This window comes from Echinops telfairi, unplaced genomic scaffold (genome assembly GCF_000313985.2).
Source record: "Echinops telfairi isolate 266 unplaced genomic scaffold, ASM31398v2 ScPeMD7_3;HRSCAF=10, whole genome shotgun sequence".
Classification (NCBI taxonomy): domain Eukaryota; kingdom Metazoa; phylum Chordata; class Mammalia; order Afrosoricida; family Tenrecidae; genus Echinops; species Echinops telfairi.
In genome coordinates, this window is record NW_022103899.1 from 13,141,131 (window position 1) to 13,156,749 (window position 15,619).

General features: G+C 39.2%; 1 protein-coding gene across 3 annotated transcripts in view; it reads right to left on the reverse strand.

The window, feature by feature from the left end:
- Positions 1 to 15,619, reverse strand: part of CALCRL (calcitonin receptor like receptor) — a 109,669-nt gene that overhangs the window by 75,864 nt on the left and 18,186 nt on the right. For 2 of the 3 annotated variants that reach the window (XM_045296185.1, XM_045296198.1), the window contains exon 2: positions 12,489 to 12,556. The exons of the other annotated variant lie outside the window; for it this stretch is intronic. The gene's annotated coding sequence lies outside the window, so the exon portion shown is untranslated. The remainder of the gene's footprint in view (positions 1 to 12,488; positions 12,557 to 15,619) is intronic. 3 annotated transcript variants of the gene reach the window in all.

Sequence of the window (15,619 nt, forward strand, 5' to 3'; positions counted from 1 at the left end):
TATATATATCCTTTCAATATTGAAACATGTTGTCTAGGCATTCTTTTCAGGCCTTAGTGCCATGTAAGTCCTGCTTGTGACATAAAGAGTGAAAACCCATTGTGTTAGGCGGGGTTCTCTAGAGAAGCAAAACCAGCGATGCTTGCATGTGCTTATATTTACCATAGATCTATACCGAGCAATGGCTAATATAGTTGTAAAAATAGGTAAATTCAGACCGGAAAAAAAAAAAAACAAACAGAAAGAAAAACAACACCAAACTCACTGCCAACAAGTTAATGCCCCAACTAATAGTGACTCTAAGGGGCAGGTAGGACTGTCTCTCTGAGTTTCTGAGACTGTAGTAACTCTTTAAGGGAAAGAAGGCCTGTCGTTCTCCTGTGGAGTGGCTGGTGGTTTTGAACTGCTGACCCTGCAGTTACCAGCTCAATGTGTAACCATGATGCCACTACTATTGATCTACTGTGCCACCAGGGCTCCTCCAGTTAGTTCAGTCTGGTGGAAATCAGGCATCTCCTGACCCGTGTAGCTGTGGAAGGTGCGGAAGAGGAAGCAGGTGGAGGCAGAAGTAAATGACTCCACAGTCAGCCATATGAATGCACCATAGGTAGTCTTCTGATGGCTGTTGGGACCGGTAGGTGACTCGGGAGATCAAGGTTCAACTCCCATAGAAGGCGAAGGGCCAATGAGAATTTGGCTCTATTCAATCTCTCTCTTAGGCCAAAGGTCACATTCCCAAGTGGCATCAGGCTGCAACAATATTGATAGGTTGGTATCCACTCCTGTCCTTAACAGGAGTATCTAGTTGACCTAATCCCCAGCTATCTCAACAGTAAACAAGGACTCCTGAGACCCGCTGAATAAAGAATAGCTGCACAGTCTCAAAGTACACACATGTGCCTCGGGTGAGGGGCGATATGAGTCTTCATCTACTCCAAGGCAGTGTGCTACAGTCCGTGTTATGCCTGCGTATGGACACCAAATTCAGCAAGTTAGTTGATAAAACCACTTTTCTTCAATACAAATGTCAACCACACTAATTTGAATAAGGTTTGTACCACAACTACATAATGGAACTCCTCAGGGCAATTCTCCTGCACTAGAAAATAAATTAGGATATTACATATTCGCAGTTAAAAAATAATTCAATGACAAATTGAACAGGCAGTGGATGAAAGTATGAATTCAAATGGGTTGGTTTCTTGAATCTAGACATAAGACTATGTGCCAATTTGGGGTTTTGTGAAAGAGAATATTTATCAAATCTGTCTAATTGTAAGAATTTTACAGTAATTATGTGTTGTTCCCAAGTTTAACATATAATACAATGTCCAGAAGAATAAGGGCTAAAGTTAAATTGGACTGAAAACGTAAACATTGTTTATATAAGCCCGAGGGAGCTGCTGGGACTTTTTCTGGTGACCCTATCCAGACGGCAAACACTGCATGTTACTGCACAGGAGGAGGAGTGTGCCCATCCCGGCTCCAAGGCCATTTGTTCCTTTTACCGGTCTTTTAACGTGCCTCTTCTCGGTGTTTCTCTAAAAAATGCGAGAGTTGGTATACAAATGGAAAGAAGAAGAATCGTTCTAGCGCTGCGGTGCTCCCAATCTGCTCCAGAAGATGGCAATAGAAACCCCGTGCCCCAAACCACACCAGGATAGCCCAGAACTGTAGCTCTGTAGCGCCAATAGGGAGAAGTGACAATTCACACGGCAATAGTTAGATGGGACCATATGAGAAACACATGACTCCTCCTTACGAAGAAATAGTATTTATTGACACTACTAAAACTTTTCAGAGGTAAACTTGACCTGCAAGGCCTTCGGAATATCAAATCCTGGTAGAATGGAATAGCAGAATGATTCTGGCCTCTAGGAGACGGAGCTTTCCAAACGAGCCGCCACAAAATGAGAACCAGGGAGGAAGAAGACTCATTCTTTTGGACTTAACATACCTGTGTGAGCAAATACACTACTTTTTCCTCATTTTCACTCAGATAACTTTCAAATTCAGCCAGTGTGCTTCAAAATGATATGCGTGTATGTGTGAATTTATAGATTGCCTCCCACCCAATGTCCTCTCAAATAACGGGTCAAATCTGGGATTTTTGGCTCACACTAGCACCCAATCATACGCGTTCTCTTGTAAAGAAAACAAGACCACTACAGTAATAGGATATGGCTGAGGGATTTAATGGGACTGCAAATATAAACGTGAACATATGCTAGGGTTTCCAACACTTTTTTCTTACAGGAAATTTATTCTCCAGTACTTTGGGGTTGTGTGCTTCCAATGGCTTGGGGGTCTTTATGGCCAGGGCCATTTCTCTGCACCCTTTATTGACTTGCCCGAAGGCTTCGGAAAAATTTAGAGTAAACAGAGACTAATAAACATGTTCAGGAAATAACTAATTGGGTAAAATAAAATCCCAATGGATTTAAAATTACAATGTGTTACTAATTTTAAAATAAATGTGAACAACAAGTTTATAGTACAAGTAAGATTAAATATATTACATCTGCTTGAATATATATATATATAATCTGCAATTGATACATAATTAGGGATATACTGCTTAAACCCTGATTAAAAATAGTCAAATCCGATTTAAAATGTGCATATTTAAGTGAAATAATTATTTGTGATGTGAATGAAGAATTGGCTGTTGGCTATTCAAATGTATTTCTCTTGCTTAAGGCCAAGGGAGTCTTTGACATTAAGCTGGGCAGACCATTTGGAAGAAGTTTTGAAGTCTCATCTCATGATTGTGATGTCATGGAAGCCTAAAAAGCTAAGAGTACTCCTTAAGTCTTGCTTAATTGTGGGCAAGTCGATTTTCCAAGCTCGTTGAATCATAGTTTTACTTTTCTTTAAATGGGATCTGTTTCTCATTCACAGAGATGCTTAAGATTCAGCACATTGAAAACTGCAAGTATTTGTGTTGGGTTTTCATATGTCTCATGTCTACAGTAGTCTGAGAGAGCAAAATACTTTTAGCCACAGCAGGAACTTCCTGCAAAAATACGGTAAATGACTGTATTTTCTGTGTAAGTCACACCCTTGGTTTTCATAAGTCCTAGGCATTTCTCCACTACTTTGTAGCAATGTATTCGCTTTAAAGCAGCGGTTCTCAACCTGTGGGTCGTGACCCCTTTGGAGGGGTCTACCTACCCTTTCACAGGGGTCACCCGATTCTTAACAGTAGCAAAATGACAGTTATGAAGTAGCAATGGAAATAATTTTATGGTTGGGGGCATCACCACAACTTGAGGAACTGTTGTAAAGGGTCACGGCATGAGGAAGATTGAGAACCGCTGCTAAAAGGGAATCTATAAATGCAAAAATGTTTTCATTTCTTTTAAATGAGTCATAGGGCTGACATATTATGAAATATATTTTCTGGATCTATATATAATGCAACAAGTCCGTCGATGGTATGTTTTGCCCATCTGGCCATTTATTTGTACCTGGAAATGCAAATTGATGGGACTTTTGGAAGCGCTTCATGGAAGTGAAGAAACTCCCGAGTATCTGTTAGGAGAGTCGGCAAACGTTTGGGATGGAAGAGCCCATCCTGTCCCTCACAACTTCAAACTTACTTGAGAACCAGAAACATATTTTCATGAATGAAATCACCATTATCTGAATAATATACTTTAAACTTTTACAAATGAAACTAGGATCCGTTGATTTTCATTTTCAGTTTTGCTTCAGAGCCACAGGTCCGTATGGAAAGAGGCTCAGAGGCCGAGGCTCATCTGGCTCAGGGGCCGCCATTTGCCTAACCCCGATCTACCGCGCTGACCGGTGCAAATCGATAGCCAGCTCGACAATTTCAGTTTGTCATGCACATAGTGAGATCTGCGTATTTTAGGAGAGAAAACAGTGTATCAAAAAGGATACACTCCATCAAGGGGAACTAGTTTACATGGAAAGAATCAGAAAGCTTTCCCTGGAAGACACAATGGAAAACACGTTTGATTTTTTTTAATGTAAGGTTTTCCTATGGAGAAGGGGAAATTCATATTCCATTGACTACTTTAATTCATTTTAGATCTGTTTAGACTCTAACAGGGACCAAATGGACTCTGATTGAGATGTAGCTGAGGGATTTAATTTTTAATGTTGCACCTGAGTCTGGCTCCACAGAAAAAAATATTTTAAAATCAGATTCAAACCCCCCAAAGTTATTGCTGTTGATTCTATGCAGTGACCCCAGAGGATGGAGTAGTACGACCCTCTAAGGTTCCCCCGGCCATAGAGCTTTGTAGACTCGCACTGCACAACCTCCCCTAGAAGAGCTGGTGGAGGTGACTGCTGGCTCTGTCTACATCAAGACGCTTTTAGAATCTAATAAAACCCCTTTTCTATAGGCATTCTCTGTCTATCTGGTGGCTTATTTTATGTTATTCCATTTTGGAAAAAGATCATGGAATTTTCCCACAATTTATGACAATATAAATTCTGGCAATTCCTTAATTGCTTGCAAATATGTAATGTTCTTTATTATAAAAAGAAGTAAAGTACATTATTTCTTAGTGACATGTGTATAACATAATCATACATAGAATTATACAGCTTTAGTTGCAAGGAAAATTTCTTTACCACCAGGCAATTTATTATCATAAATAATCCAAAGGGAGACGTCTGGGTATCCGCTGACCATTGCTTGCAAAATGTTCTATTTAACTGCTTAGTAGTAGCACCAACAGCATATGACCATGTGATATATATAAAATCAAGATATACTATTATCCCAGTTCCTATTTATCCTCCTGTAATCAGATCATGGGTAAGTGACAAGGCTGCTTTTCTGGTAAAAAGGGAATTGAATAATGAAATGTGTGATATTATAACTCGTTTTGTATAAGAAAAATCATAAAATAGATATATATATTTATATATGTACTTCCTCATAAAAGAGTAAATAGAAAGATAATGGTTTCTCCTTGCTACTTAGAATAATATACAAGAGGAAAAGAGATAGATTTGAAAATTAATTATGTGAAACCAAACTTAAAGACTTTGAAAATTCTGTTGTACAAACTAAGCATGTGTCCTAGGAGAAGAGATGGTACCCAATTCTTTGTTAACGACAGTAAGCCTATGACTGATGGATTTCACCAACTACAACAGTGAAAAACCTATCATTTTAGACGGAAGGGTCTGAAGGAAGGGCAAAAAGAATGATTGTTGCTTGCCTCTCGGAATTCTTTAGACAGGAAGCAGGCCACAGGATTTATATCTGTTCTCTTCCAGGAAAAGAAAAATTCCTTCTCTGGACCAGTTTAGGGATTAGCGGAACTACTGGAAGGAGCCCAGGAATTAGGCCTTTAGGTTGAAAGGGTGGAGGAACTTTAGGAACTCCAAGGATGGGGCCACAGTCTTCTGGGTGTCAAAGAATCAGACTCATTTTAAAAATGGACCAGGGGGTGGGGCCATCCCAAGCTAAGGAGGTGAGGTTTCGGTACTTACGGAGCAGGAGAAGGCTTCTACTGGAACCAAAGAGGTGGAGATGCCACCCAGATGGACTAGGGGGATGGGCTGACCCAGATCAGGAAAGCAGAAGGACCCTCCCGTGCTTCAGGAAGGCAGGCGGAATGCAGAGGGCAGGCTGACACGGAGAATCGGAGGCGTAAGGTTGCCTTTGATGGGCTCAGAGAACAGAGGGTTGATTTTAACCTTTGAGAGTTTGTCAGGTTTTCATAGAAAATGTCAGTTTATCTGTGTTTCAGACTTGTTACCAGTTATCCCTTCTTCCTTTCAATTTCTCCAATTGCAATGTCCATGTCTGTGAAAGCACAAAACTCCTATTTTAAAGGTTGGCAGAGGTAGAGAAACTTTGACTCCGGGTGGAAGGTGCCTGAAGTCTCACCTATATTTGATCTAGATGATTCAGAAGATGAGACTTGGGACTTAAAGTGAATTTAAGGCTTTTGGAGTGATATGAGGGGTGAATATGTTAAGCATATGGAAAGGATATGAATTTGGGGAGACCAGCATATGAGCTCATATATAGTGATTGGCCTGTATATCTCCACCATACGTGTTATAAATTCTAACCCCCTATGTCTGCCTTGATTTGTTATGCTAAGGAATCAGAATGAATGTAGGATGTACCTTGAGTTAATATCTCTGTAGATATTTCTTTTTGTTATGTACCCACCAACTGGTTTCCACTCTTGTTTTTGCCATCCTAACAGTCATATAGATTTACATTTGGGCCCATTGCTGCAGCCACTGTATCAAATCACCGAGAGGAGAGTCTTCCTTAGCATGATGACCTTTTCCAGGCACTAGTTCTACCTGATAACATGTCAAATACACAGGTGCTGGCAAAGAATATCGAAAGGACGTAGATCGACTGCCCAAAGCCCAAATCTGTCAAGGAAGAAGTATAGCCAGAATGCTCCTTAGAGGCAAAGACGGGGATCTCACACACTTGGTAACGTAGCCGGGCAGTGGACAAGAGGAAGCCCCTGAAGGAGCTGGACTGACACAGTGACTGCGACAATGAGCTCAAACATGAGACCGCCTGTAAGGATGGTGCAGGACGGCGTTTCATTCTGTCGTTCATAGGCACGCTGTGACTCAGCCGCGACCGGAAACACCTAATAGCAATGTCAGCAGCGAAGCAGTAGAGAGCTTCCCAGTAGGGTTGCCAAGACTATGAATCTTCATGGGGGCAGATTGGCCACATCTTTCTCCTGCAAACACCTCGTGGTTTCCAACCACTGGCACTTTGGTCAGCAGCTGAACGCTTGAACTATTCTGGCCACTAGGGCTTCTTTTACCGTCTTTACATCTTCACTTCGTGTACATACAGCTTTGAAATCATTGAAAAGTCTCTGAGCCACTTCTTCTTCTAAAATTAAGCTAAATAAAAACTATATGCATGTGGTCAAACTTAAATTATCATTTCTCCTCTATTATACTAACCTCATATTTTTGAATCCATGGTTTTGATTTTATTGAATATTCCTCTCACTACACACTAATACGAGTACAGGTATTTTTGGACACACCATTAGAAAATACATATTTTGATTTATTGAAAAAAACTTTTTAGCCATCAATTATGCCTTTTATACCAGCGGTAGCAGGTCTTTTTAAAATTCTGAGCAATAGTTACACTGTGCTACAAAATTTTGAAGGGTAGTAAGTTCATAAAATAGATCATGAAATGGATCTATTAAACACGTTTTTGACGTTAAAAGCTTAATTTTTCTGGAGTATCTTAAAGCAGTCAACAACACACATTTACTGAGACACTCTGATAAGAAGGGCCCTATTGGGAATGTTTCCCTGAGATTTAAAATCGTTCTTATCCATAGATACTTCTTTGATGTATCTGGTGAAAGAAATGTGTACATGCAAAATTAAAGGACAGAAGATAGATGTTATTGGTATAAAAGCTTGAGCCAGTGAAGCTAGAAAGAGTTATATTTAGTGTGGACTCAGAAATTACTTAGGGTAGCTCTATCCATTGATTTAGTTCCATCTCCTAGTGTACAGATGAGGCAACCAAACTTAGCTCTCTGTGTGACTTGCCTGGGCCAAAATTTTATGAGGCAGAAATATAATGACAAGCCTGGCCAGTTCCCGGTGACCTATCTCATATATTAGCCACCAACATCAGCCTCGATTCTTGTTTTCCTTGACACGTTACCTGATGAGACGTAGTTCCCAAATCACTGACAAGTCTGTGAATTCCATGCTGTGCTCATGGATTACAGAAAACGAACCAACCCAAGGAAGTCCTCTTGAAGAAAAATAAAAGCATCACAAATATAAAGTTGCATACCGGGCCTTTCAAAGGTGCTATGCAAGTGAGATACTGTGAACCTTAAAAGTCATCAGCTCAATGTAAAACCAACTTATTCTTTTTTTACTTTTAAAAGACTTACTTTCATTTACTTCCCACTGTTCTATCCAAAGGGAGCCACTATGATTTACTGAAGCACTCATCAAACTGTTTCCTGGGAAAATCCTCTTCCTCTTTGTTGTCAAAGTCCTGCTTAACCTAGGCACTCTCCCCACCCCCCTGCCAGATATAGAGCGTTTTGGAAAGAAAAGCACAATTCTTATGGTAGACGCAAAGTAAGTTTTCAATAAATAGAATTTCTTTATACACAGATATAAAACTAAAAATTAAAAAGATGCTAATTGTCCACAAAATGATCCCCTAAATTTAATACAGTTTAAGTCACAACTAAATAATCCTGAAGTCCAACCAAGCAAATTACAACACAGTGACCACAGCAACAACAAAAATGGACTGTAGTACAAAACAATGAAGTTCATTACTAACTTTGTGTTTAACTCATTAATAGCCAGGATCAGCTATTTAGTTGCTGATATACTACCTCTACATTTGGGGAAAATGTTTATATCTGCCATTCTATTTTTAATTGGATTGAGATTTTAATGTGAAAATAGGGTTATTAAATAATTATAAATTTATAAATGTACATTTTCACTATCTCAGGATTACTATCTGAGCTCATTCGTATTGGCAGGATGGCTTAACAATTGTTGTTGTTAGATGCCCCCTAACCACAGATTTTGAGGTTTCCTAAAGCCCAGTGCCTAACCTATAGTAACATGAGGACTTCTATGAATATATACTTATTTTTATGTTGTTATTGTTGTTAGATGCTTTGAGACGCTGGTCGGTCCTGCGTCATCCTCAAAATGGTCCCTGTGCCTGAACCCATTGTTGCAGCCACTGTGTCAACCCATCTTGCTGAGGGTCTGCCTCTTTTCTGCTGTCCCTCCACTTTACCAAGCATGGTGTCTTTCTCCAGCGAATGGTCTCTCTTACTCAATAGTAAGAATATTAAACTTCAGGGACAACAAGAAACATATCCCTTGATCACCAAAATTCAATCTAACTAGAGACATTCCCTTTTTACTTTGCTCTTACCATTTTCTTACTCATCTGTCAAGTTACAGAGTCTGAGAAATGATTACAAAAATAAAGGAACAGCAAGTATTCAAAGTTAGAGGAAATAAACTACTACAAATCATATCATTTGTTCTTTAATAAGTCAAATGATATTTTATTTCCAACTCTTAAATTTAGGGTAATTGAAGTCAGAGATTCCAGACTCACACTTGAAAAGGGCCGGAGGAGTCTTTTTACAGGTGGCCCATTCCTCGTACAGGTAAGTCAAGCAGGAACACAATAGTGTTAGCCACTTGCCTTCTATCTGTCCGAAGACAAGGTTCTCGCTCTTCAATCACTGTCGGTGCATCTTTAACTGGATAAAAATTAAGGCATGAATGTTTTAGACTAATATGACACAACTTCTCATTTCAGTCCTCAGTTTCATATATTTTTGTCTATATATGACTTTCCAGCCTTTTGCTTACTGAAATTTGAGTAATTTCCCCTTATACTGTTTGAAATAAAATAAAAAGAATTATAAAGGGAGCAGCGATGTTTCATATGACAAAATGTCTTGCCATGAAGGTTAAATTTAGATATTTTGTTTTCCTTCCAGTTCCACTTTATCTCCTTCAAACTCTCAAATATCTGTTACTAGGTATAAGTAGGAAAGACTCTTAGGAAGAATCTTGTCTAACCCTTTTAATAACAGCACACACACAAAAGCATATGAGATGCACATAGATAGTGGATGCAGAAAACAGCTCTTTTCTAGGAAGACAAACTTTGAATTCATAAAAAGGTAACCTGGAACAGCTTCACATAAAACAACTCAAGAAGAAAAATCTAGCTGTCAAATATAAGCAGATATTTTGACTGCAGAAACCTTGCTGTAAGCAACAGTGACTATGTGAACTCTAATGTGCAAAGGAAGCTGACACATGAAAGGACTGAACAATGATGCGTTTCCAAAGACACGCTGGGGGAACAGAACAATGACAGAGGATCTATTTTTGGGTCTAGCAATGGGGTTTTGGAATGTAAAAATCACTGCTTAACAACCGAAAAAAGAATTATGTTACCTTGCTTTGAATGTAAGATAACATTAGTTACTGGCCTGTATGTATCATATTATGCTATTAATCAAAGACCTGAATGGTTAAATACTTTGCAGTCGAAGAAAAATTCATTTTGTTGATAAATAAATTCTGTAGATACTTTGTCAGCGAAGTGTAATAATTGCACAAAGGTAAGGCCAGAAGTATGGCTACGAAATCATAAAACCCTTTGTTTATCAAAAATATCAAAGTGTTTTTTATCAAAGCAATTGTTTCTGTCTACATCCTCCACCCAAGTCTATAGACTTCTGAAGGCAGCATTTCTAATCCTTCCCTGAATAATGAAGTTTGGGCATCTTTGAGGAACTGTATCTGTGTGACTTAGAATTGGTTCCGTGGGTCTCACTAGCAGGGCCGTGGGGGGAGTGGAGGAAGGCTCCTTGCATACAGTTCTGATTGGACAGCCTCGCGACCCCGGAAGAATGAGCTTCTTGTGATGGGCAAAAATGTCATTGGCTCAAATGTTCCTTGCCTTTCCCTGGACCCCCAAGTCACCTGTTACCTTTGAGAAAACCTATCAAGAAACCCCCACCCTTTAAGTCCCCCCAAACAGACACATTTCCCTTCTGAGCTGACCTCTCTGCCTGGCTTTTAAGTGCTCGACTGTTTTCATTTACCAAGACGGATAAAACGTGTCTGCAGCCAGTCACTGATGGTTGAGACATGGTTAAATAAATATTCATAGAATAAACACATTTAATGTGTGGACAGGAACCCTCATAAAAAACCTTTTTTGACACATCAGCCTACAAAAGATGCCTTTTTAGAAGTACCAACGTCCCTGAGGCTTGGAGTTGATGTCCGGGATGGAAATGAAAACAGCTTTTCGAGGAAATCCTAAAAATAGTAGCTACAGCAGTTTAAAATTTTAAAACAACTCATCATTCATTTTCCTCTTCCTTTGTTTATGATAACACTTTTCAAAACCGTTTATAGGCATATAAAAGTGCTTATGTGATCTCAAAGATGCCACTTTGGGGATACCAGTCTTCCTGATCCCAGTCATGATATTTCAATTGCCCCATAGGCATGAGAACACTGAGCAATGACTAAGGAAAGCCGAAGAACTGATATTTAATGGTGTTGGCGAAGAATAGTAAATATATCATGAACTCCCAGGAGAACAACAACAACAACAAACCTCTGGTGGAAGAAATACAACCAGAATGCTCAGAATCAGAGAAGGTGAGACTTCGTCTCCCAGACTTTGAAGTCACTGTCAAGACTAGACACCAGTCCCCAGAGAAGAACTTCACGCTTGGTAACACAGAAGCCCCCAAACCGAGCACACGGCCAGCAGCTCCATGCAGACTCACAGTGACCCTAGAAGACGGGAGAACGGTCCGCCCCTCGGAGATCCCGAGGTGCCTTTTTCTGCGGTGAGGCTGGTGGTTTGAAACTGCGGGCTGGCGGCCCCCAGTGCGGCCCATAACCACCGAGCCACCAGGGTAAATAAAGTAGAATCCACGGAAAAGAGGACGGCCAATGGAAGGAGTTTACACACCGCCTGTAAAATCGGCCGACTAGCGCAACTAACGTCAGGATGGCGCAGGACCGGGCAGCTGTTGTTCATAGGTCGTTAGGAGCTGCCATTGACGCGGATCCACGCGTGACTACGCAAAACCAATATAGTGGAAGGATGGTAGTAATTGAGGAAGGCAGTAGTGTAATTTCAATGATGAATTTAGTCCTATTCTTGCAAAATATTTTAAATAATTTTGTGTTTTCAATACATAAAAAATGTAGAAAGATTAAGCACTTTTCTCATGGTTTTATCACCATCCATCTATATTATTATTAAAATCGAATAAATCACCGAATACTCCCAGTGCTCTGCTCTTGCGGTCTAAACTGAAGAGCTGCCAATGGCGGTCTCCTCTCATAAAGATTCGAGCCAAGGAAACTTCACTGGGCAGTTCCATTTTATCATGTGGGGGTGCAATGGGTCAGCATAGACGAGTGATGCCCCAAATCGCCAAAGTTCTCTGTCCACGGGAACGAGAGTATGGGAGGAAGTTAAATCTCCATCATCCCAAGGGAATGATTTAGCCAAAGCCTGACAAAACCAAACTACTGCCATCGAATCAATTCAGACTGCGCCTCTGGGTGTCTGAGACTAGAAATCTTGGTGCAGGTGCTGCCAAAGCAAGCAGGAGACTATCCATCTTTATGGATGTAGCATGTCTCACCTCTCTCCCGGGAGCGACTTGTGGTTACCAACTGCAGACAATGCAGCGAGCAGCACAATCTGCAAACCACTCTGCCAGCAGAGCTTCGAGAAAAGGGTACCAGACCTCTATAATCGCATCTGCCTCAGTTTGGTTAGATTCCTCTTTAAGGTTTAAGGTTTTCTTTTATTCAGAAATGTATATTATTTTGTGAAGCTCTTTTTTACTATTATTAGCATTCTCCTATTGTCCTTGGCTTTGCAGTACTTTCATTAGGTCGAGGTTCTTCTTTTATAAATTATGCAATACCTTAAAGTGGGACCATCCAAAGCTTTGACAGGTGGCAGCACAAATGGTTGGTGTGTCATCGTAGGGCCCTGTATGATAAGAGAACATTCCTGTGAATTTGGCATCAGTGGACAGGGGTTTTACAGAACTGACAAATTTAATGTTATAAACTAATGTATTTCTTTGTTAAATTCATAAATGTATGTATTTTGAGTGTTACATCTTATTAAGATGTTGGGAAGAGATGGATCATGTGCATGCAGGTTGCCAAAGTAACCATTTTGGCACAGCGGTTTAGGCTGGCTGCTAATGGAGCAGTCAGTGGTTCGAACCCACCAGATGTTGTTTGGAAGTTGCAGTAGACCACCTCCATCAAGGTTACCGCCTGGGGCAATGTACGGGGCAGTTGCACTCTCCTCTAGAGGCACTATGAGTCAGACACAACTAGAAAGCAACTGACAAGAGTTGTATTTGTTTGTTTAGGTGGCAACATGCTAGCCCAGGGGAACCGAGAGCATGGTAAAGTTAATCAGGGCAGACACAGCTAGTTAAAATGTAACATCATCGCATCATTTATTTCCCTTCTGACACATTTTAAAGTTGTTTCCGTTTGAAAAAAAAATGTGAAGGGGAAATACACATGGATTAAGTCGCCAGTGAATTCCCTCTGACCATAGGCCATGGATGCGAACAGCCTTGCTATCGAGAAGCATGCACTGGAAAGTGGATTACTGCAGATGCAGTTAGGTTAAAATTGAGTACCATATCATTTGCTCCCCCTTATGACTCATTGTAAATTTATTCTAGTTTTTAATATTTTCTGCTTAATTTTCAGTGGAGGTCTCTATCTGTTTAACTTTGGTACAGCTGTTAGCTTTTATTTATTTATTTTTAATGTTGTAAGGTAGCTGAACTCCAGGATAGGTCAATCTACAGAGGCAGTAACTGGACTAATGGTTCCGTGGAGGCATGGTAGGGGAGATTGGTAGGAAATAGGGAGCTAATAATGATGAGTACAAGAAGGAATAAAATGTTCTAACCTGGTTGTAGTGATGATTGTACAACTCTTCTGTGATTGAGTTTTGATGTGATTGTACAATTGAATTGTGTGATATGTGAGTTATATGCCTATAAAACTGTTTCTAAAAAGAAATTTACTCTTGGTAGATGCACATTTTATGAATGGGAGCTTCAAAAGGCACAGATGTGGAGGCAGCTGGTCCTTGTTGTTAAAGAATTTGACCCTGAGAATACATATGCCTTCTGCGGTCTAGGTGCTGGGAACATGGCAGCCCCTGCCTTCATAGGGCTCCATTATTATGCTCAAAATAAACAATACGATGAGTAAACATATTCCTTGGGTCATGAGTGTTAAAAGGAAAAACAAAACAGTTTAAGGCAGTAAAAAGACATGGCGCCAGAGGAGTATTTTAAATAGAAGAGCCAAGGGAAGCCTCTTTGAAGAGTGGCATTTGAGCCACTTGAAGTGAGGAAGAAATCTTAACATTTAGAAGGTTCCCCCCAAAAGGGGTAGAATAATTAATCGTCTGGGGTAGGAATAACTTTGCTGGTTCAAAAAATGAAGAGTTGTAAGAGAGAGAATGCGGGAAGATGTGATCAGATCTGTTTGAGGGAGAGGGTACATGAGGGCAACAGGAAGAGGTCACTTGCCCTAGAACATATGCTGCTCCCAACCTTTTAGACCCGTGTACTTCTAAATGAAAAGTGAATGTATATAAATATAGTTTATGTACCTGTTCAGGTTCACAACTAATGTTGAAAACAAGATGGAGTTATTGTTTAGTTTCTATCATTTTTTATTTAAATAGTATTTGGCCTTGTTGCATTTCAAAAATGTTTAATTTGTATTTGCAATTTATTTATCTTCATTAACTCATTCGTATTTGAAAGGCTTTTATCTATTTTATCCATATTGATCATACATTTGCTATTACTCTTAACAATAATCTTTGTGGTTGTTGCCAATGATGTTTATAAGTTAACAGGGATTTTTATGAAAGTAAAAACATATTAAGAAGAGTTAAGAAGAGCTTATTATTAAAAGTAATCTCTATAATAAAATATGTTGTGAACTAAAAATCATTTTGAAATACTTTGTAAAAGAAATTGGTCGTGTTATCATTTCTCAATTTTATGTTCTCAATAATGTAGGGCATACATACTATAGTCATACATATTGATTACAGTACCAATTGTCTAATGCATTTTACCATTAGGGTCATAATCTGTGTACATTTTCAGAATTTGGGATTTTCTACAAGCTATTTTGGAAAATTATAAAACTTTTGTCAGTCACAGGCCTTACTGGCATCTTTGTGGAATTTAAAAGGCTCAAAGGTGAAGTTTGTTTTGAGTATTTTCCCAACTTGCTAGAAAATACCACTAGAAATAGAACGTATTTTGGAAGCATTTTGTTTGCTTGCTTTGCTTTGTTGTCGCGTGGTTCTAGAATTTTTATTTTTTTCATTTTAGCTGAAGATGCTAAGAAGGATTCTTTCCACAGGTGGTGATTTGAATGACCAGAAATGAGACTGTCAATGGTGGCTGCTACAAGGCAGTTTACTGGCTGATTTAGCTTTAAATAGAAAATGCCGGTCATATGTTCGTAACATGACAGTGTGTACTCTATTGCCACTCTCCTCTGAAAAATTGTCAATGTTTATAGTTACAAACTATATACTAAAAAGAAATGTATATCCAAGAAGAGAGCATACAAAGAAAATAATATAAAGCCCTAATAAAAGTGATAATGATATTTGAGAAAATTCAAAAGTTTATATAGTTTTTAAGTATCATCATTGGTTGAAGTTATTACAAAATACAATCCAAATTATCTAAATCTTTAAAATACAGAAATTAAATATGGCAAATAAAATGAATACATGAAACTTCTAGCTGTCCTGTTACTGTGGCAAAGGATAAGAATTAATGTAGAGAAGGCAAGAGAAAACAAAGCAAAAAACACAAAGCTAAATAATTATTAAGTGGAAATCAGACCTTGAAGAAAGATATTGGTTAAATTTAGCTGATGGCTAGAAAAGAAATCAAGTGGTGGTGAAAATAAGAATTATGTAAAATCCAAGGACTTCTATACTGTTTTGCAAGGAATATTTCGTTCTGCAGTAACAAGC